Consider the following 22,837-nt stretch of genomic DNA (forward strand, 5'->3'; position numbering starts at 1 on the left):
TTGAATAGGGTTTCTGTATCTCTCCCCATGGGCTTGTACTAAGGAAAGCAGACTTAGCCTAAGCAATCCAGAGCAATCCTATCCTCACCACAGTTGGTGGTTCAAAGGAGAAGTGCACAGCTCAATTAAGATCTATGGACACAAGCAGGAACCCAAAGCTGCCACACTGGCAGAGACTCGGAGCAGAGAACTGCTTAGCCCTGAACAGAGAAGCTTCCTCTTGCAGTAGACGGTAATTAACAAAGAGATCCACAACTGGACAATGTGCAGAGAGTGAGCAACTTTGGAGAAGTCATCACTAAATGGGAAGTCTTTACCAAGCCCCTCCCTTCAAGGCTAAGGGATCTATACAGAAGAGGAGGTGGAAAGATTTTAAGAGCCAGAAGTGGTGGATGACAGACATATGATCTCACAGATTGACAGTATACATAAGTTCTACACATATTCAAACCAGACGAAATCCCAGCACTGAAAGGGTCAAGTGGGTACAGAGTCCCACCCTTAACCAAGAAACCATTTGCAATTGATACCTGTTGGGGAAGAACAAATTAGCTTCCTCCAACACAATGACACGGGGCATATCAATCACACTCCAGGACAAGCTCCATGACCATGAACTCCATGCAGTTTTTCATGTACATTTTTTTTGTCTTATTGATTATTTTTGTTTGTTTGCTTGATTTCCATTTTTTGGTTTTTTTTTGTTTTTTTGTTTGTTTTTGTTTTTAAGAGGGAACTTAAAGGAACTTGGGAGAGAAAAGAGTATGATCAAAATATACTATATGAAAAATATTCTTTTTTTCTGCATGTATTTCTTTATTTTTGTTTTTATTTATTTTTTCTTATTTTACAGATCAATCCCAGTTCCTTCTCCCTCCCTCCTTCCCATGCTCCCTGACCACCCTCCCATCCCATCCCCCCCCACTCCACATGTAAGGTGATGCCTTCCAGGAGGGGTCATCTAAATCTGTCAAGTCATTTGGAGTAGGGACTAAGCCCTCCCTCCTGCCTCTAGGTCAAGGGAGTAACCCTCCATGGGGAATGTGCTCCGGATACAATCTGGTTCCACTGTCAGAGGTCCCTTAGACTGCCCAGGCCTTCTAACTGAGACCCACATTCAGGGAGTCTGAGTCAGTCCAATGCTGGCTTTCCAGCTATCACTCTGGGGGGGGGGGGTCCATTAGCTCCCCCTTGTTCGGATCAGCTGTCTCTGTAGTTTTCCATAGCCTGGTCTTGTCCCCATTTTCTTATCACTTCTCCCTCTCTGCATCTGGATTCCAGTTCGGCTCAGTGTTTAGCTGTGGGTGTCTGCTTCTGTTTCCATCAGCTACTAGATGAGGGCTCTATGATGGTAGATAAGTTAGTCATCAATCTCATTACTATGGAAGGGCATTTAAGGTGGCCTTTCCACTGTTGCTCAGATTGTTAGTTAGAATGTCCAGAGACCTACAAGGATGACTCCAACTGACAATCTGAAAAATATTCTTATATAAAAAATTTAGAAGATCTATAAACACTAGAATAAAGATTTTTTTAAAGTGGGTGCAGGGAGAGAATGGTAAATACCACTAGCCATCATGAGAAAAGTACATGGTGTGGGAAGGGTTGGCAACCACTCTGCCTCCTGTGAGAAGGGTAGGACTCTGTGGTACAGAAAGAAAGAAACCAAATTCTTAAGGGCATAAATCAACCCTGAAGCTTGGCCTATTGTTTATCTTTCAGTTACAGCAGCTGGTTTACATGTTTCCTATAAGTCTCTGAATTAGGCTCTCTATAACTTGCAGCTTAATACAGCTACACAGATAATGTTAGGAGCTAAATAAAATGGCATTTCAATTGAATGCAACCTTGAGGTAGGAAGAGGGGCTTGGGGATATAGCTGAGTAGTAACACACTTGCCTAGCATGCCCAAGGCCCTGTATATTTCATCTTCATTGAGGAAGAGAAGGTGGGGGAAGGGAGGGCTCTAACAAGGAATTAGAAACAGAATTGGCATTTGGGAGGCAGAGACAGGCATATGTCTGAGTTTGAGGTCAGCCTGGTTTACAAAGAGAGCTCTAGGACAGCCAGGGCAATGCAGAGAAACCTAGTATCAAAGAAGAAAAAAGAAAAATAAAACAGAATTGGTGTGCTCCTTTGTATTTGTAGAAAACAAGAACAAATGGGATAAAGATGTGGAGTAGCTACAAATTTCAAAAAGGAGATTAATAAAACAGAAATGAGACAGAATTTAGAAAAACATTATGAGAAATGTAAATTCTAGGAGTTTTTGTTTTTTTGTTTCTTTTTTCATCTTATTACATCAAGGAGAATGCCAATAATATCTAGGAGTAAAAACAGCATTCACATAGGGATCACAAGGAAATGAAGACTTTGGATTTAAACTAACAACTGCAAAGACCTCTGGAGTCTGGGCTAACTGCTATAGCCTAGTCTCTAATCAGGTAAGATCCCAGGTAAGACCCATCTCTCCCTCTCTGCAGTGTAGGAAGGGATGTAGAATGCACCCTTGTGGTCACAATCTAGTGTTAAGACACTCAGAGTCCAGCCTGGCCTAAACTGCCAAAAGAGGGAGCAGCAGCTAATCTCAACGCAGCAATGATGATGGGCAGCAAATGGCAGCCATTGCTAAGTCCTGCAGAAATTATTATATTATTATAAAACAAACAAACAAAAACTAATTCTTTAACCTTTAAATTATGTTAGAGCTAGAGAGACAGATAAACACTTAGTGCTCATGCAAAGGACCCAGGTCAGTTCTTAGCACCCACATGGTGGCTCAGAATTGTCTGTAACTCCAGTACCAGGGGATCTAACACCTTCTTCTAACTTCTGTAGGCAGGTCACTAGGCCCTCATGTGATGCACATTCATGAACATAAAATAAATAAATGTAAAATATACTCTTCAGACACTGAGTACTGTGGCAGACATCTAAAACTTGTACTCATCTAGTTAATTTGCTTACATCACACTAAATTACTCAATAAAGAAAAGGTTTAATTATTCTTATAAAATGAAGATTGCATCCACTCAGCAATAAAATGTTTTTGTAACACCAATCCTCTAGAATGAGGTCATCTTGAAGAGGACCATGCTAAAGACTGGAAGATCACTGATGTTTCAGAGTAACTGTGTCCATCCAACAGGCAAATGTGCAGATCTAGGATTATCACAACAGTATCTGCCATTCCTCAAATATCACATAAATGAGGCTCCTCTTCCTTCCTCCCCGCATTCTCTTTCCTCCTTTAGTCATTTGTTGCTTTTTCTTCTTTTTGATGCCAAAGTTTAGTCTGTTCTCCTTATAATTATTACCTGTGCCTTGTATAAACCACTCAGAATTTAACAGCAAACCAAAGTTTATTTATGAAATACACCCAGTATGTTGTGAAACATAAACTGCTAATATTTGTTGCATCTGTTCCTTTTTCTTTATTAAAACTTCACAGCTCTTTCCTCTAAGGCTTTCTGTACCTCCGTATTCTCTCCATTCTGCCTAAGGGCCTTCTAATTTTATTTAAAATCTCCCTCCTCTTCTCTTTCTGAAACTGTCCAACTAGCCAGTGACTCCTATCAACAGTTTCAGAAGTTCTTTTCCTTTTGTTTTGTTTTGTTCCAAATCTAGAATGTTTTATGTACATGTCTGAGGTCTCAGGTCTTCCTGACTCCAGCCTCCCATACCTTTGGGACAAACTAAACAGTCAGTTAAGTATCTCACCTGTATTTCTGTACCAGAATCTGTGTTTGGTTTTGGTTTTATTTTGTTTTGTTTTGCCTTGTTTTCAGGTAGAGTCTCACTATGCAGTTCTGGCTGGCCTAGAGCTCTCTATGTGGACCAAGCTAGCCCCAAACTCTTAGGAGATCAGTCTGTTTCTGCCTCCCCAGTGTTAGGATTAAAGGTATGTGACGCCATGTCCTGCCAGAATCTGTTTCTTAGACAAGTCTTTGCCAACAGCAGACTTCTTGTCCTGACCACTGTAATCAACCTCATTCACTTCTCCTTGACTCTCAACACACCCAGGAAACTCTAGTCCGTATCTTTTGGAACTGGTTTGTGGAAGAAATGTGGAAGGGTTTGGAATGGGAGGCTAATGAGGAACTCTAGAATCCAGTCAGTGATTAGTGGGTGATTTAAATGGACATTTAGATGACCAATATCAAAAAAGAAATGCATACAGTAAACTGTTTCAGAGGTTTCAGAGGGGAACATGGATTTTGTCAGGACCTGGCCTAGAAACCACTAGTGTTCCATCCGGCAAGGATTCTGGCTGCATCCTGCCTGAGTCCCGAAAACTGGAGTAAAACTGAATTCAAAATTTATGGATTAATTTGTTTTGTGGGAGATATTTCAAGAGAGCATAGCACTCAGACTGTAGCATAGCTACTGCTCACTGCTGTCATAGCTAAATGGGCCCAAACACTTCTCTAGGCAGTCATTTTTCACCAAGGTATCCAGATTTATATTGAATAGAAAGTAAAGAGGAAAGGAGTTAAAGTTCAGGACAGGGAGGAAATGGACAAGGGGGATACAGTTGTTTAAGACAAAGATCAGTGACATTAAGAAGAAGCTTCTGGCTTTGTGGTGGGATAAAAGGGTAGGAGCCTGACCTCACCAATTGAGAGCTCTAGGGTATAATGTAAACTTCATTTACTGAGATTCCAGAAAGTTGTTGAGGCAGGTGATGTGCAACAGGGTAAATTCCCTCCATGGAGCTCCTGAACAGGGTGTAAGTGAGACTGTGAATGTGTGGCCCAAGTCACAAAAGTTGAGAAATTCCAGGGTGTTGTCAATGTCATGAATGTGGGAAATTCACCAAGGAAAGCTGTGGGCACCAAGGAAAGTCAGGCTAGGAGAGGGGCCACACCTTCACAACAGACTTGGCTGGGTGAGGCTATCCAAGCCCAGTGGAGCCCCAAGGATACAAATTCCATATACAAGACACAAAGCTACAGGTTTGTGGGTCTTTACTGCCTTTCCTTGCTGTGCCCTGCCCCCCAATTCCTTCCTTTTAGAATAGGAATGTTTGCTCAGTGCCTTTGTATACTAGGTGCTGGGTGTAACTTTTTTTTTTTTTTTTTTTAAACAGAGGCTCAAAGTGATGAGTTTGCCATTTTGGACCTTTGAACAGTATCAAAAATGTAAGACTATGGAAACTTCAGAGAATGGATTGAAAGCATTGTTGTATTATAAGCTAGCTATGAGCCTATGGGGGCCAGAGGTGGAGTGCTATGGTTTAAATGTAAAATGCCTCCCACAGTATCATGTGTTTGAACACTAAATCCCCAGATGGTAGCTCTGCTTTGAGAGGCTGTGGAACCTTTAACAGGTGTGGTTGAGCTAAAAGAAATAGGCCACTGGGGACAATCTAAGGGCTATATAGCTAGCCCTGGTTTGGCCTGGCCCTTCTTTCTTTCTCCCCTCTTTCTCTCTTCCCATCTGCTGTGACAGTTTCACCAGTCCCAAATTCAAATGCCAAGGCTAAAACTAGTAAAGCCTTCCCGAAAGCTGTTTTCTTTTCTTTTTTTTCCCCATGTATTTGTAAAAACAAATGACAACGAGTAGTCACAAGAAAAATAACTACTACAGATACTCAGATGCAAATATGGAAGCCATGTCTAGACTAGGTTCAAGGGCTCAGAGTGCCACAGAGGGAGTTTCTTTTATAGAACATCTAATTGTATGAAAAGTATGAAAAAAAATTAAGATAATCCAAAAGTAGTGGAAAACCAAAAACCTTTACTCAACATAAGAGCTGTATAAAATAGGCAACATAACTATAACCCATGACTTCACCCTACAAGAAATAAGAGATACAGTGTCACAATAACACCAACCCTATATAAAAAAAAAAACTGCCTATACACAGAGCATGAGAGACTATTCCCAAGATCATTTGAATATTATGCTTAAAGGTGAAAAAAAAAATAAAGGACAAGGAAATTGAGAAGCAGATGACAAGGTAGAGAGAGTTGGCAGACAGAGAAAATAGTAGCATTAATAGCTACCCTGGCCTTACAAATACAGAATCAAAGATACTAGATACAGTTGACACACTGGAAATAAAGATGTAATGCATTATTAAAAGTGACAACCAGCTGGGTGGTGTCAGCACACAGCTTTTAATACCAGTACTTAGGAGGCAGAGACAGGCAGATCGTTTTGAGTTCAAGGCAGCCTAATCTACAGAGAAAAGTTTCAGGATAACAAAAAAAAAAAAAAAAAAGACTAAAACAAACAGCAATATTATGACAGTGTGAGAAGGTACAAAGTTAAGAGCTAAATTCTCATCTACCATAACAAGGAAAAAACCCATAAATTTGAAACTTTAACAATAGCAATGTCAAGAGAAGATAAGCACCAGTCAGAGAGATAATACTTGCAAATGACATCTGATAAAGGATGTCATTCACAGTATATAAAGAACTCTTAAAGCTCAATAATGAGAAAATTGCCTACTTAAAAATGCATGAAAGTTCTGAGTAGATACCTCGCCCAAACCAAAGATGCATGCACCTGAGAAGCTCCACAGAGCACCATTAATGGACTGCAGATCACAGCCCTGAAAGCTGGGCATGGCGCTCATACCTACAATCTCAGCTACTGGGACCCTGACACAGGACACCTGCCAAGTGTTGAAGATAGCCTGAACTACATGTGAGACCCTGCCTTAAAAAAGAAATAAAAACCCCAGACAACAGTGTGATACCATTATACCCTTAATCACAATGGCTAAAACCTCAATCAGTGAAAACATCAAATGCTGGCGAGGGCATATGTTTTAGTTTCTTTTCTGTTATGATAAAACTTACCAATGAAAGGCAACCTACGGGACAAAGGGCTTATTTTAGCTCACAACTCTACATTACAGTCTATCCTTGAGGGGAAGCCAAGGCAGGAACTTGAAACAGCTAGTCATATCCACAGTCAAAAACACCAAGAATGAATGCATACATGCCTACAGGCCCCCTCCCTGTACTTACACACCAAGATCCAACCCCTGGGAATGCCACAGCCCACTTTTTGGCTGGAATATAAAACAATCCCCCCAAAACATGCCCACCTGATCTAGACAATCCCTCATTAAGACCCCCTGGTGATTCTAGACTGTGTCAGCTGACAAAAGTGGCCATCACAGTGTGGAAACAGCAACTCTCATTGTTGGTGGAAACCTGTATGTTACAGTGAAAGACACTTTAGTAGTTTCCTGCAAACTGTATTAAACTAACAACACTTACTGTATTAAACTAACAACACTTACATTACATGACCCAATAATATACTACTGATTTAGCTAAAATGTTATATCCATACAAAAACTCATACATAGATATTTTTAGTAGCTTACTCATAATGACCAAAACTGGGAAGCAACTAAAATGTCCTTCAATGGGTGACAAAAAAGAACACTGAGCTATGTTGATCAACTCCCTGTCACTATAACAAATCCCCAAGATAATCAAATTATTAAGATAAGAGACTTCTTATTGTTTAGTCTTTGAGGCTTCGATCTATGAGAGGTGAGTCCCATTGGTTTTGGCTTATGGTAGCCTGTAACCATATCTCAGGCAAAACCATTCACCTAGTCAAGAAACAAGTCAGGAGGGTTTGAGAACAGCACCCATAATCTCCTTCAAGGGCAGGGCACACCCCCATCACCTGAAGGCCTCCTTTTAGGCCCTACCTTTTTAGTTTCCGCCTTTCTACCAAGCTAGGGATTGGGCCTTTATATGTGGAATTTTAAGGGACATTTATCCAGTCAAGAAAAGGCATGGGAGAACTTAAAAAGACACATTAGTGAGTAAAAGGAGCCAATCTGGTAAGGCGGCATTTTGTATGGCTGCCATATTTAACATTCCAGAAAACACAAAACTATGATAGCAAGAAACAAACAAAGTTCTACTATCAGTAGGGCTCTGGGGGATGAACAAACAGGCAAAGCACTGAAAATGTTCTACATGCTGCTAAAATGACAGATACACGTTACTCTACATTTGTCCAAGAACATACACCACCAAGGTCAAACCCCAGTGTAAACCATGTGATGTACCAATACAAGTTCACTAACATAAACTCGGCAGTCTGGTGAGGGGTGTTGATAATGGAAGGTTGTATACCCATGTGAGCAGGAGGTGTTGTGCTTAAAATTGATCTAGAAAATAAAATGTATATACACATTTATTTACTCTTTTATTTATTTATTTGGGGAGGGGTGCACATGCCACAGCACAAGTGTGGAGATCACAAATTTTAGGAGTTGGTTCTCTCCTTCAGCTGAGACTTAAAACGGGTGAGTGTGTTCTAGGGATCAAACTCAGGTCATCAGGCTTGGTGACAAGGGTTCTTCTCAGAACCATCTCTCTGGCTGCCCGTGTATATATTCTAAATGGCCGCAATAACCATAATCAAACAGTTGTCTCTGAGAAGGGCATGACATAAAAAAGTAAGGCAGCTCTGGTCTGTGCTCATCAACCCCAGCCCTCTTTCATTCTAACTTGTGCATATAATATACCACCTGTACAATCAAATTAAGAAAAATCAATGTGAGCACTGCAAACCCAGTGTGGAGGCAGGAAATCAATAATCAGCTTTTACAGGCAGCACTGAGCCTTTGGACTTAGAACAAATGAGACAATTCTGTGGGCACTCTGCTATAAGGAACTAGTTTATCACCTTGCAGCCCCACCTTAACTTTGTAAGAAGGGCTTTTCCAGGGCTGGGCTGCCTTTAGGAATCTTGGTGTAATTCTTTCTAGAGATACACATTCTCCAGCTAAAGTTAGTAGAGACCGCTTTGAAAATCAAACAGAAGAGAAAGCATTAAGAGTTCTACATTCATCCAAAAGAGCTGAATTACTTGCTCACTTTGTTAGAAGCAAACAGTAGCTTCAATGTTTAGAGATGTTTTTGTAAAAAGATAACTGAATCTTTTTTATGAATGCAAAATCAATTTCACTCATTGTGCTTACACAGAATTTGGGTTAGAATTTAAAACACTTGTAAATCCATATATCTACATGTTCCTCTTTCCCAAATGCTCACTCTACACCATGGCCATTATGAACAGCACTCCAGAAGGGGGTGGGAGGAGGGGAAATACAGCTTCTGAACAAAAGATCCCTAATACTCAAAAGGGGGCTCCTGAAGAGGACACAGTGACTGCTCTGTGCTGGTTTACAGTAAGACACAGGAGGACACAAAGCAGCAGTGTGTGAGGAAAGATAATGCTATGGTCTGACCACTCACAGGGAGCCCACACACTGGCAGCTCTTACTCATCTCCAGAAGCCAAAATGCAAACTGACTCTGGAAAAGCAACTTCCAATGTACAATAGTCTGAAAAGTGCAGGGGTGCCTAGCCCCAGAATTCACTCTGCTTGGGTCAGCCTCCCCTGAGCACCGTGTAGAGGCCAGTAAAAACCCCAGTGCCTGACTCCAAAGCTTGGCACCTCTGAACAGAAATCTCTTACTTAGCATTGTGTAAAGATAAAGCGCATGGTCTCCAGGCAGCAAACACCAAGAATAAGAGGCTGTGGGTTTGGGGGGTGGGGGTACTTTAGTGAATGAAAAGATCTGCTTCTCCACATGCAGCCTTGCTTTAAGGAGAGATGGGAAAAGCTTGACCCCCAGTTTTGTGATACTCCATGCAAGTCAGAGCTAACTAGTATAGATCACAATGGGCTTCTATGCCTAGCTCGCAGTAGTAATGAATGTCAAGATCACCATGAACTATATACCCCCTACCCAGTGCTTTGGTTTTCAAAGCATTTTCACACACACATTTACTGAGGCTCATAAAGTTCAAGTGACAGAAGGGAGTTTTGTCTTGCTTGGGTATGATTCTGTTTTGAAGCAGGAGCTTGTTAAGTTGTCCAGGCTGGCCCTAAAACTTTTAGGCCTCTATAATCCCCTGCCTCAGCTTCCCCAGCAGCTGTGATTACAGACATGTACAACTTGTCTAGTTTTAGAAAAGCACCTTACAGGTGATAAAGCTGGGGATCTGAGGGCCACACAGTAAATCTTCTGATACCCAGGAAAGTTAAAATCATCTAAGTTCAGACCTGGAAGAGACAAAAAATAGTACAGTCCCATCTTTCATGCAGGGTAGTATCAATGCATCTAACTTTTGCTATTTGCTGAGCCCTCATGTTCCAGTCACCACTGAGTACTTTGAGTGAAAGAGAACCTAGCCCCAGGTTTGTCCAGCTCACCGTTGGACAATCCTTCTTTATCTGAAGCTGAAATCTGTCTTCCTTATCATGGTACACAGCGTTTCCAGTTTTGAAAGAACCTGGAACCACAAAGAATAAACTGACTGCCTTTTCCACATGATGTCTGTGTTTATGGAGGTAGTTTTGTTTCCTGTTGATTTTCTATTCTTCAATCAAAGCAAGCATCCCAAATTCTTCCCACAGGTCTCACAGGACTCAGGGTTAGTTCACTGAACTGCCTAGAGATTTTTTGATTTGCCAAAAGCCCTCCAAAACTACCCAGAACCTTAACATATAGTTAAGTCTCCCTGATATAGTCTTCCTGAGTTAGAAATCTTTTACAACAGAAAACATAAGTCAAGCTTGGGATAATACAAAGGGAAGGTTTAGATGGCACAACTGAAAGTCAAGCATTAGGACAACTTGAGTTGTGTTCTTGGGTCAGTTTTTCTCTTCCTCTTGCTCTTGCCTACCTCCCTCACCCTCGCAGCAGAGATGTGGTTCCAGAAGTACTATGTTTCACACATTATAACCTAGCAAATCAACTAAACAAAGGTGTCTTCTGAAGTTCCACCAACTCATTCTCTTGGACCTAAGACATCCTTTAAACAATTAACACTGAGGCCAATGTGTCAGTGTTACCAAATGAAAAGAGGAAAACCATGAGTTATCCAAGACTTTTGACCCTGGAAAGAAAGTGAGGTAGAAGACAGGAAATCAAATAAGTATTCAAATGAGGCCTGACCAAGGCTAAGTCAGTTCTCTATTGCAGAATACTAACAGTAATACAGCAGATAAGACATGGAACACTAGTATATTGCTTCTAGTCTCCCTTTAGCCATGGGACCTTTGGTGGGTGATTGAAGCCATAGATACTGAACACTATTTATGACCCCCAAAACACATATAGTCCTATAAATTTAATGTGTAAATTATACATACTAAGAGATTAACAATAATAAAACAACTATGAAAATATACTGTAATAAAAGTTGTATGTATGTGAATGTGGTCTCTCTTTCAAAATCTTGTACTATACTCTTCCTTCTATCAATGACTTGAGATAATACAATGCCTACATTATGAGATAAAGGGAGCAGCACTAGGCTGCTAGGTAAGGGTTATTTCAACAACCTTATAAATCTACAATTGATCTGACAACCAAGATGTAGGCTAAGTGACCAATGACAGGATAGGTTACACAGCATGATAAGGGAATGATTAACACCCAGGAAGGACAGAGTAAGATAATGGGAAATTTCATGATGAGCAACTAAAATGTATGGTTTATTGCTGTGATTTTTCAAGTGTATTTGAGACTATAGTTGATTCAAAGCATGGAAAGCAAAATCAGACATAAGGGGGTGATGAGAGATGTCATTCTGTAAATGTTTCTCTTGTTGGTTAGTGAGTAAAGCCCTGTTAATCAATAGGAAAGCAAGATAGGCGGCACTATGAGACGAGGAGGGGAGAGGAAGAAATAGAGGGGAGATTCAAGATGGAGGACGGAGAGAGCAGAATGCTGGCCCCTCTCTCCGGTAAGATAAAACCACGTGGAAATACTTAGATTAATAGAAATGGGTTAATATTTAAGACAGAGCTAGCCAATAAGAAATGCTAGTAATAGGCCAACAGCATTATATCTAATACAGTATCTCTGTGTGTTATTTGGGTCTGGCACAGCTGTGGGACCAGGCGGGCAGAAGAACCTACTCTTAACAAGGGGGTGAGGGTGGGAAGCCATTGTACACTAAGCCAATAGAAAAGAAACAAAGGACTTTAGGCTCTGGTAGACACTATCAAGCAACAACTGACAAGGAGAATAATATAAGTTATTTAGCATATAACAAAATAATTAAAAAACATTGTTAAATAGGGGGTGGCAGGATATTGACTTTTAGAACTGTGATTAGGCCAGCATTTCTGGATGCAATGAACAGCTGGGGGTATCTATGAAGGCTCTTCCAGCGTGAGTGAATGGTCTCATCATGACTGAATTGCTAAATCCACATGTCTCATCTATAAATTCACAGCTTAACAGAACTATCTTGTGTTCTCATGATTTTAATTTGGGGAGAGCTTGGTTAACCAGTTCTCAGATGCTCATGTGATTTCAGTTTGAAGTTGACTGGCCTGTGGTCATCTGAAGTTGTGGCTGACCTGGACATCCTACTTGTTTCACCAATATTGATGGTGTCAGATGGAGCTCAGCTGAACTGCCATAGTGACCTCTCCAGTATGGTTGTTGCCCAGGAACTAAATTCATTTCCGAATTCATTCCTGCAAACAAGAAGCTGCATGGCCTTTCACAGCCAGTCTCAGCAGCCACACTTATCACTTCTGCCCTATCGTCCAACTCAGACAGTCCTAGGCCTGCATAGATTCCAGATGCAAACCCTCTGTGGAAGAGGTGGTGAGGTCACATTGCAGAAAAGCATGTGGGGTGGAAGACAGGATTATGGTTGTTTCTGGAAAATAATCTGTCACACTTCAGTAGACATTTATTGTGCCTCTATCTATTTCCCAGAATGATGTCTGAATCACTGAACACCCAGACATGGAAGCAGACTTGAGTTCTATCAACAGCTAGACAGTTCCAAAGATGTAGTAAAAGCTGCCATTAAGTTCCCTCCTGGTAAATACAGGATCAACAATGTTCTGTATTCTACAGCTAGCTGGGCCCTCTCTTAACTCCAGTGCCAAAGAAGCAAAGGAATAATGAAGAGACATTTTGTGTATCACTGTGTTCTTCAAAACAAAGCTCTTTTCCTAATGAAAATGCCCAAGGGGAAATTAGTCTCACATTAGGCTATGTGAAAAAATGGTATAACATTAATTAAACCTGCCCATCTTAGAGCCCTGTAAGCTTCTGCATTACTTTAGCTCTTTTAGAACTACAAGCAGTTCTAATAGTTTTAACCTTATATTGTCTAATATCTAGTTAAGCATATACCTAGTTTACTTTGGATTTGTAAACTGGAATTTTTTTCCTTTCCATTTTCCAGTGCTTAACAATTGCCACTAGTGCCCGATGTATATTCCTAATCCAAAAGCCTGAAATGCTCCAAAATCCAAAGTGGGTTACAGATTAAGAAACCTTACTTGGTAGAGGTATATTTGTCTGTTTTGGGTCTAATGTAGCCCAGGCTGGCCTTCCACTCCCAACCCTCTTGATGTAGCTTCCCCAGTACTGGGATTACAGACACACACCACCATATGAAGTTTACCAGATAAAGTTCACTTATGACTTCAAATTTTGAAATCATGAACACTTTTCTGCATTTTAGAAAAGGTATACTTGGTCTAGTGAGATGGCTCAGAGGTTAAGAGCACTGGCTGCTCTTCCAGATCCTGAGTTCAATTCTAAGCAACCACATGGTGGTTCACAACCATCTGTAATGAGATCTGGTCTCCTCTTCTGGCAGGAAAGCATACATGCAGACAGAACACTGTATATAAATCCAGGAAGGAGAGAGGCAGGAAAGGAACAGAGGATGGAAGGGAGGGAGGGAGGGAGGGAAGCAGGTGGGTGGGCTAGAGAGATGGTTCAGTGGTTAAGAGCACTGACTGCTCTTCCAAATGATCTGGGTTCAATTCCTGGCACCCACATGGCAGCTAACAACTGTCTATAACTCCAGAATCAAAACCCTCACACAGACAAAACATCAATAAAATAAAAATTTTACATCCCAAGGCCTGGAATGTTCTCATCCTCAACCTATACTGAACAGTCCAAGTTCAGCCAGGCTATTTCCTGGGTTTTCCCTGCTAGACTCATCTTTCTCAAAACTCTGCACTTTACACCACATCTGCATTTTTCAGCCACTGGTGAATATAACTTACACAAGTTAATTCAGTGTTCCCCTCTGCAAAATTCACTGCTCACCACAGTGTCTTAGACTCTTCATTTTTCTCAATTTCTTATTTCTTTTCAGACCGAATGGCCAATATCTAGTTTAATGTTTAATTATTTCTTCAAATGGGATAAACAGTTCATGTCTAAAAAGATCTCTTTTGGCCTAATTCACTGAATAGTATCCCGACAGGAGTATCTGATGTCTGACATCTGACTATCCAGTGAACCTTTTTCTTCCCGTTCATGGTTCCCATCTTCCATACCTTATAAGTCTCAGCTGAAGGGAGACCCCCCCCCTTCCATTATAAGCTAAACCTGCTGTCTCCTTGCTCAGATAAACCCTGGCAACCAAGAAAGCCTCTTTGCCTCACCTGAATCTAGGAACTAAGGCTACAAGCAAGAACAACCATAGGGAATGTTCACAAGCAGCGTTGTTGGTTGCAGTACACCAAAATCCTGGTACACAGAGGACCAAGACACTGGGAATGTCAGTGCCAGCTGCAGGTGGTACACATTGCACCATCTGTGACCCTGAAGCAATGAGTCCTCTGCTTGGGTCAATTCTGCAAGAATGTGTAGCACTTCGGCATTGTTCCCAGTTGCCTGGTCTTACCCATGCACCTAGTTGCTTACTAGTAGCTCTCCAGCCCTCTTAACAATTCCTTTTTCTAAAAGGAATAATCATAATCACCCAAAATCCTTTTTCTCCTTAAATGTGGCCTATGGGAATGCAAGCCTATATGGGTAGCTATAGAATACTTGTTTTTTGTTTTTAGTTCCTACAGACTTGGACTTTCTTGTGCTATGGCAGAGATGATAATTCCAATACCATCCTACTTCTCCAAACTCACCCGTCTTCCCCCTTAAAGTAAAACATACTGTTTCTTTGCTAAATAGGTCTTTGGTCTGTGGTATCCTAACAAATCCTCACACAGAGGATGATTTAGAAGTTCCCATTCTAGAGCCTTAGAATGAGTGAACTGGTTCTTGGTCCCTTCCTCCTGGATGTAAAGGAATACTTCTGTCTTGAGTTAGATCTCTGAAAATAAAAAAAAAAAAAAAAAAAAAAAAAAAAGGAGACGTACTCCTAACCCAAGGAAATATTTAAACATATAAGCACATTTTCTGAATTAGTACTATTTAAAAAAGGCACATTAGAAACTAACGAACATTATAGCAATATTATATACACTAGAATGTTAAGACTATTTGTGAATATTTACAAGAAGAAATAGTATGATAACATGTTCCAATTAAAAACCAAGTTTGAATATACGTACATATATATTTACATTACAATTTGTTTATTTTTATGTTTTATGAGTATTTTACCTAAAGGCATAAGAGGGTGCCAAAGTCCCCAGAACTGGTGTAACAGACAGTTGTGAGCTATCATATAGGTGCTGGAAAACTGAACCTTAGTAGTCTTCTGCAAGAACAGCAAGTGCTCTTAACCACTAAGCCATTTCTCCAGCCTCCAGTATGGTTTAATTATGTAAAAGTGTGTGTGTGTGTCTACATGTGTATATACATAAAATGGAATACACACAAACATTAATAGTCACTATCACTGGATGGTAGGATTATATGGAATTTTATTTTCCCTGGTACATTGTTAGGAATAAGGAATAATGGGTTGGGGCGGTAGGTGGTGGGTCCCTGGTACAGCGCTGGCACCACAAGAATCACGGTCTGGGGCAGGTGATGGACAGCGGTCAGATGGGGAAACAGAGACAGGTAGATGTGACTCATACTGAAAGATTTATTGAAGGGGAGGTAAGAAAAGAGGTAAAAAGACAGAGACAGAGAGGACAGAAGAGAAGAGGGAGACAGGAACAGAGGGAAAAGAGAAAGAGGGTGTAAGTGGCCAGGGGTCTTTCTTTTAAAGGGGTCCTTTGCACCTATGGACTAGTAGTCATAGAACCCTGGGCTGACCAGGGTACAGCCTGAGTGCATTCTGCCAGGTGATAGGGGCAGGCCAGCATAATGCCTGAGTTCTTGCATACATTTCTTTTGTTTCTTCATTTTCTACTAGGAAATGAACATGTATTACCTATGTCATTAGACACAAACATTGAAAATCCATTCAAGTAATTTCACTGGTCTGCCCCTCTTCGCGGTATTGACTTTAAATCTGTTACATGACACCTTCCTGTTTAACCTATAAATTTCCTTGCCTGCCACTTCCCCTCAATATACCCTATGTTCTGACAACATCAAAGATCTAACTACTCCAATGAGAAATGGTGACACATACCCATAATCCCATCATTCAAGAGGCCCATAAATTCAGACTGGGGTACAGAGTGACATTCTGTCTCAAAAATCCAAGACTTAATTACTCCTCAAAATTTCTTTCACAGCTTTACTTCCTGGTAAGTATTGTTTCCTTCCACTCCTTAGAAAACATCTCTCTATTCTTCAACACTTGGTTCCCAGTCTCCAGCTCCTATGTATCTTTTCCCAATGCCACAGGAAGAAATGACTGCTTGACTGGGTTCACTTCTCTTTGTTTAGGACACTTCTGTGCAGGGAGGACCCATTCTTGCTCTAGTCAGCCTTACAATGTTCCTCCCTGTAGTACATTGAGCAATGGCTCTCTGAGGATGTCTATAACTTACTCTCCCATACCTATATCACCTTACATGACCAAGGAGTTTTGCAGGCATGGTTAAGGAACTTGAGATACTAAGACTACACTGGATTGTCTGGTGTGTTCAATGTAACGGCATGGGTCTTACTGTAGCAAAGCAAGGGTAACAAAGACAGCAAAGAGATGTGACAAGACCAGAGGCTGGAGTGTACAATGGGAGTAACAAATGTGTGTTTAAAGCCACTAACTATGGTAGTTTTTCACAGTGACTAAAAAATTAATACATTCACTTATCATATCAATAGTGCCTTACAACAGCAAAAGAAGAAACTTGGAAGCAAAAGCACAGTTAACATCTGGTGAGAGATCAGTGTCCACATCAAGTAAAATAATTGAAATGATGATGGAAACCAACCAAGGGAAAGCAGAGGTGACAGAAAAAGAGTGTTTAATATATTTGCAACTTCAACATTTGCTATTAATTTCTTTAAATATTTGTTGAGAATCTACTAACTTATATTGTTCCAGGAACTCATATAAGGAAATACTATTACCCAATTTTACAGAGGAGGGAAATAAAGCAAGAAATTATGTAAGTGGCCCAAGACCTCTCAGCTAGTAAATAAGAAAGCCAGGACAGTAATCCAAGACTAATAACAACAAACCAGAAACATGAAGTGCTAATGCACTGGAGGATTTGCAGGAACTTGCCCATTGATATAAGGAGGCTAAATGTAGGCTTTTCCATTTTTTTAAGATTTATTTTCTGTGTATGAGTTTCTTGTCAGCATGTAAGTAAGTGTACCATGTGCATGCAGAGTCTGCTGGGGCCAGAAGATAGCACTGGGTTACCTGGAGCTGGAGTTACAATTGTAAGCCACAATGCAGGTGCTGGGAACCCAACCCACGTCCTCCACAAGAGCAGCCAGTGTTCTATCTTTATCACTGAGCTATCACTTCAAGCCCCTTGAATGTAGTTTTCGAAAGATTGAATTTACCAAATTAATGCTCTTGATGTTCAGTGAGGCTGTCTCCTGAGTTGCGGAAATCATTCCTGAATTCAAATCCCAGGGCTTATGAAATGAGGTCTGTCCCTCTATTAAGATGACTCACACCTCTGCCCCAAATCTTTGGCCCACAGAAGCCTGCAGTACACAGCCTGCAGCAGGGTCTGAGCCTGGTAGGGCTAAAGGAAGTCCCAGCAGCTGTAAAACATGTATCCATTTATGCTCCTCCTGATCAGGACTGTTGCTGGGAGGAGGACGGTGACAAAAAGGAGGCAAACGCACTTAATTTCAAGATGCAAAAGAGTTATGACTCTAAAATACTCAGCTGTTTGAGATACAGTTTTTCGGAAAGTTCCTTACACATTCGATAAGAGGGAAACATGACTTCAGGGAAGACTTGCTACAGTTGGATAAGTAGGTCCCCTAAAGGCTCATGTGTTAAAAGACTTGGTCTCTAGTCTGACACTACTAGAAGGACATGGAACTTTGAAGAGACAAAACCTAGCGACAGGCCTTTAGGACATGGCCCTGAGGACATGGCCTTGAAGGTCACTGTGAGATACTTGTCTCTTCCTCTTTCCCCCTCCTGCACATCCAGCTATGGTGAGCAGCTCTGCTCTGCCACATGTTCCCATGTGATGCACTGCCTCCTAGCACAGGCACAGAAGTAATGAGGACAACTGACCATGGACCATCAAAGCTGGGAACTAGAGTAAATCTTTCCTCCTTATAAGTTCATTGTGATAGTAATGGAAACCTGCCTAACAAAATAAGCAAAACATCGATGACCTGCAATACTGAATACTATGGACAATCCAGGCAACCTGAAAGATGCATTCTCTCAGAGTCTACCTAAAACAATTCTGAGAAATAAGGATATTTTTAATTTAAGGTACACAAGGACTGAAAAGATTCAACTCCAAGTATAGGAGCAGCTAGATACACAAGCAAAGAAGAAAAAGCAATAGGAGAAAAAAGCTTAAGGTAAAGAAAATGCTAAACTTTAAAGGGTTCACAAATAGTACCAGACAAAAGTAATCAAGAGATTCACATGCAGACATACCATCAAATGGGTGAGTTCCAAGTACTGTGCTGACTTAGAGCAAATATTTTCTAAGGGGGTAAGATGTTTTGAGGGTACAAGAACCAGGACCAAGGAATGGCTGGGTCCTGTTCAGGAGCCTCAGACTAAATGTGGTAGGCCCATGGTGAGTGAGTCACACAAGAAACAGAGAAGCAATCTCTGCATGACTCTTCAGCCTCTCCAAGACTAAACAGAAAGACCTGATGTTGGAAGGAGAGCCCAACATATTTGAGAGGCCACTGACCTCCACTCAGCCCTCTGTAAAGCAAGCTATGACCTGGCCTCCCCACCCTGCCATCTGCACAAGAGAGGTGGGAGAAAGGCCTGACCAGATGAAGTCCAATGAAACAGGCCCCAGCAAGGTCTACAGCAAGGAGTGGAAGAGGATGAGGGAGGCCCGGGCCTGACCTCCGGAGTCAGCCAAGCCATGTGTGGGTAAGACCTGTGGTCAGCCTTGGAACCAACTTCCTGAGAGCAAACATATATAATAACAAAAATACGGAAAAACCAAAATAATTTGCTTGAGGTCAGAATTCATAATGGAAACAAACAAACAAACAAACAAACAAAAAAAAAAACACAATTGCTAGAAAGGCAAATTCTCCCTAAACTTTCCTAATTTTTACAACTGGATGATGGGGCAGAAGGGTCTGAACACTTGGGGCCGTGTGGGGCTCTGTGAAGGACTATGAGTGTCCCATTTCAGCATTACTTCACCAAAACATATGTACTATTTCCATAGTCACAAACCTGAGACTCAAGGCCTATTTCCCCAGGCAGCAACTAGGACCATCAATTATAACCTCATTATATGTACATTTTAAATTCTTATTCGTTTAAATTATCTTTAAACTTTACCTTTGGGGGCTGAAGAGATGATTCAGAGGTTAAAAGCACTTACCGTTCTTGCAAAAGACCTGGGTTTCATTCCTAGCCACCCACATGGTATGGCTCACAACTCCAGTTCCAGGGGGATCCGATACCCTCATCTGACCTCTGTTAGCATTAGGCATACACAGTGTTCACCGACACACATGCAAGAAAATCACTCATACACATAAAACAAATGAATCATTAAAAAATAAAGCCCACATTTAACTAAGATTAAATTCCTATATTAACCTTATTTATTTATTGTGGTGCTAGGGATCAAACCTAAGATTATAAATAGGCTGGCTACAAATGTGTTCAACCACTGAGCTTCTAACACTTATTTTAGATTTTAAATCAGAAGTCAAGTATTCAACTGTGAGTCTTCAGGGTGGTTCATCAGGGAAGACACTTGCCATATACTCTAGCCTGTTCTTTTATCTGAAGAGCATTTTCCCATCCTTGGGTATAATCCTGATAATCACAGTGTGATTCCCAGAACCCACAATGAAGGAAAAACCTGCTCCTGAAATTTGTTCCCTGACCTCTACATGTGCACCATGGCACATGAGCTCCTGGCACATATGCATGAAAACATACATACCTATACACACACACACACACACACACACACACACACACACACACACACACCTCCCTTCCCTCTCTCTTGCCCACACAAATAATAAAACATGTACTTTAAAAACTCAACTGCATATAGAACCAAACAGGCAAATAGCTGTAAACGGACAAGTGAATGGTAGGAGTTGTGACACATAGAGATCTCAGGACCAATAAAAGTAAAGAATTTCTGCTGGGTGTTGGTGGCGCACACCTTTAGTCCCAGCACTCGGGAGGCAGAGGCAGGAGGATCTCTGTGAGTTCGAGTCCAGCCTGGTCTACAAGAGCTAGTTCCAGGACAGTCTCCAAAGCCACAGAAAAACCTGTCTCGAAAAACCAAAAAAAAAAAAAAAAGACAGCAGCCTGCCAATTTGTGTTCTCTGGGTTACCCTTTTACAAAAACACAACGAGCATAGGTATCATTCTAAACTCCGCCCTATTCATTTATCTATAGAGCACCTTCGTATTCTTGGGTTATAACCCCAAGAATCACAGTTTAAAATGTCAGTGTGCATATTATCAATTAATCAAATGGCTATTGTTATTTCGCCATTCTTCTGTGTTTAGATGTCTAGAATACCAGGCAATGACCTGAATGTTTGTGCTTCTATTAGATAAAAGGATATGCCAAATGTCTCCCATGGCCATTTGTGAGCCTAGCTTAATTTCTCTGAATTTAATTTCCCAGCACTTCTCTTATACACAATTAGCTTTATAAATAAAACTGACCAGAGCACTGCAAAGATAATATGATCATCTTAACATTGTGCAAATATTTTAAAGTCTTAAAAGAAACCTCTTTGGAAAACACGGTCAGAGCTGACCGTTGCACCTAAATATGAAATAAAACAGAAACCTTTAGGTCAACCAACAGACCGCATTCTTTTCATTCCAGGGCAAAGGCTAGACTTGCTTTTTAGTTATTGTTTCCCTTTTGTTCCCCAGACTCATAGAGCCTTATTTGGAAGTTTTCCTTTCTGGCCTTCAATTGTCAGAGAAGTATGATGGGGATACAACAGTACTACATAGCAATTCAGAACACTTTATAATCAGGATTCTCCAAAGCATAAACACATCATACACCTCTAAAAACTAGAAGGGTCTTTATGATGTAAGTGTAGCTCAAATCCTTGTTTTATCCACATGAAAAACCATCAAGTTGAAGGAAGAAGAAAGGAGCTGAGAGTGTCTGAATCCAGAGTTTGGTCTATTCGTCCAACCTATTGACTAGAGAAAAGAGGATCTGTTTATTCAGTTGAATCCATTTCTTATCACACTTCACCGGTAGTCTCCCCCAGTATTCATCTCTTCAGGCTAATCCACATTCCACTTTTCAAACACACACTTCTGATTCTTCCAGCCTTGAGGGGTGGTGAGCAGACTAAAATTCCTCCAGGGACCATGGAAGCAATCACGCTGTGAAGCCTTTCGGTGGATTCAAGCATAAGCACTCTCTGGGCTCTCCTTCCCCCTTATCTGCTCACAGCCTCTCCCCAAGTCCTCCTTACATGTTCCAGCAAGGCTGCTCCACCCCCCCCCCACACACACACACTTGAGACTGGGTCTCACTATATAGCTTTGGCTGTCTTGGAACTCACTATGTAGACCAGGCTGACCTCAAAGGTACACTTGCCTCCACCTCCAAAGTGGTGGGATTAAAAGTTTGTGCCACTACACCTGGCTGCCTAGTTGCCTCTTAAGAATATATGTTCAGGGGCTGGAAGAGATGGCTCAGCGGTTAAGAGTACTTACTGGCTCCTCTTCCCAGCAAGTAGGTAATCTTGAGAATTGACCCAGGTTTAATTCTCAACACCCACATGGCAGCTCATAACTGTAACTCTAGTTTCAGGGGATTTGGCACTCTCACACAGTCATACATGCAGGTAAAAGACCAATACATATGAAAATAAATCTTTAAAAAAAAATAAATGTGCAGTGTGTTTCCCTGAGTAAATGGGGATAACGGTCAGCCTGTAGAGGGCTGTGAAGAAAAATGCATCATCCTAGAGATGAGAAGTACATGTGTATGGAGACAAAAGGGAGGCCCAAGTATCTCCCCTGGGTGCCACAGGAATGGCACCTGACCAGGCACATGTACAATAACTCTAAGGAAGACAACAGTTATATGAGCTAATCCAAGCCAGGGACAGGAAAAAACTCTTCAAAAAAGCTAAAAAGTCTATGCCCTAAATATTGCACCTTTTGTCTCTCTCTCTCTCTCTCTCTCTCTCTCTCTCTCTCTCTCTCTCTCTCTCTGTGTGTGTGTGTGTGTGTGTGTGTGTGTGTGTGTGTGTTATTGTGGTACTAGGGCTGAGACACAGGACCTCACAGGTGCTTATTGTGAATGTCTCTAAGCCAGTGGTTCTCAATCTCCCTAATGCTGAGACCCTTTAACACAGTTCCTTATGTTGTGATCTCCCCAACCATAAAATGATTTCATTGCTACTTCATAACTGTAAAACTGTAATTTTGCTACTGTTGTAGATCATAATGTAAATAGCTGATTTACTAACCCCATGGAGGTCACGACCCACAGATTGAAAACTAGTGTTCTAAACCATGAACTGCCTGCCATCTTCAGAAATTCAGTTGTATCC

The 22,837-nt window shown here is 41.1% G+C and overlaps 1 protein-coding gene across 3 annotated transcripts in view; it reads right to left on the minus strand.

The window, feature by feature from the left end:
- Specc1 (sperm antigen with calponin homology and coiled-coil domains 1) overlaps positions 1-22,837 on the minus strand; it is a 258,219-nt gene that overhangs the window by 111,682 nt on the left and 123,700 nt on the right. The gene's annotated exons all lie outside the window — the stretch shown is intronic.

This window comes from Phodopus roborovskii, unplaced genomic scaffold, assembly GCF_943737965.1.
Source record: "Phodopus roborovskii unplaced genomic scaffold, PHOROB, whole genome shotgun sequence".
In the NCBI taxonomy this organism is placed as follows: Eukaryota; Metazoa; Chordata; class Mammalia; order Rodentia; family Cricetidae; genus Phodopus; species Phodopus roborovskii.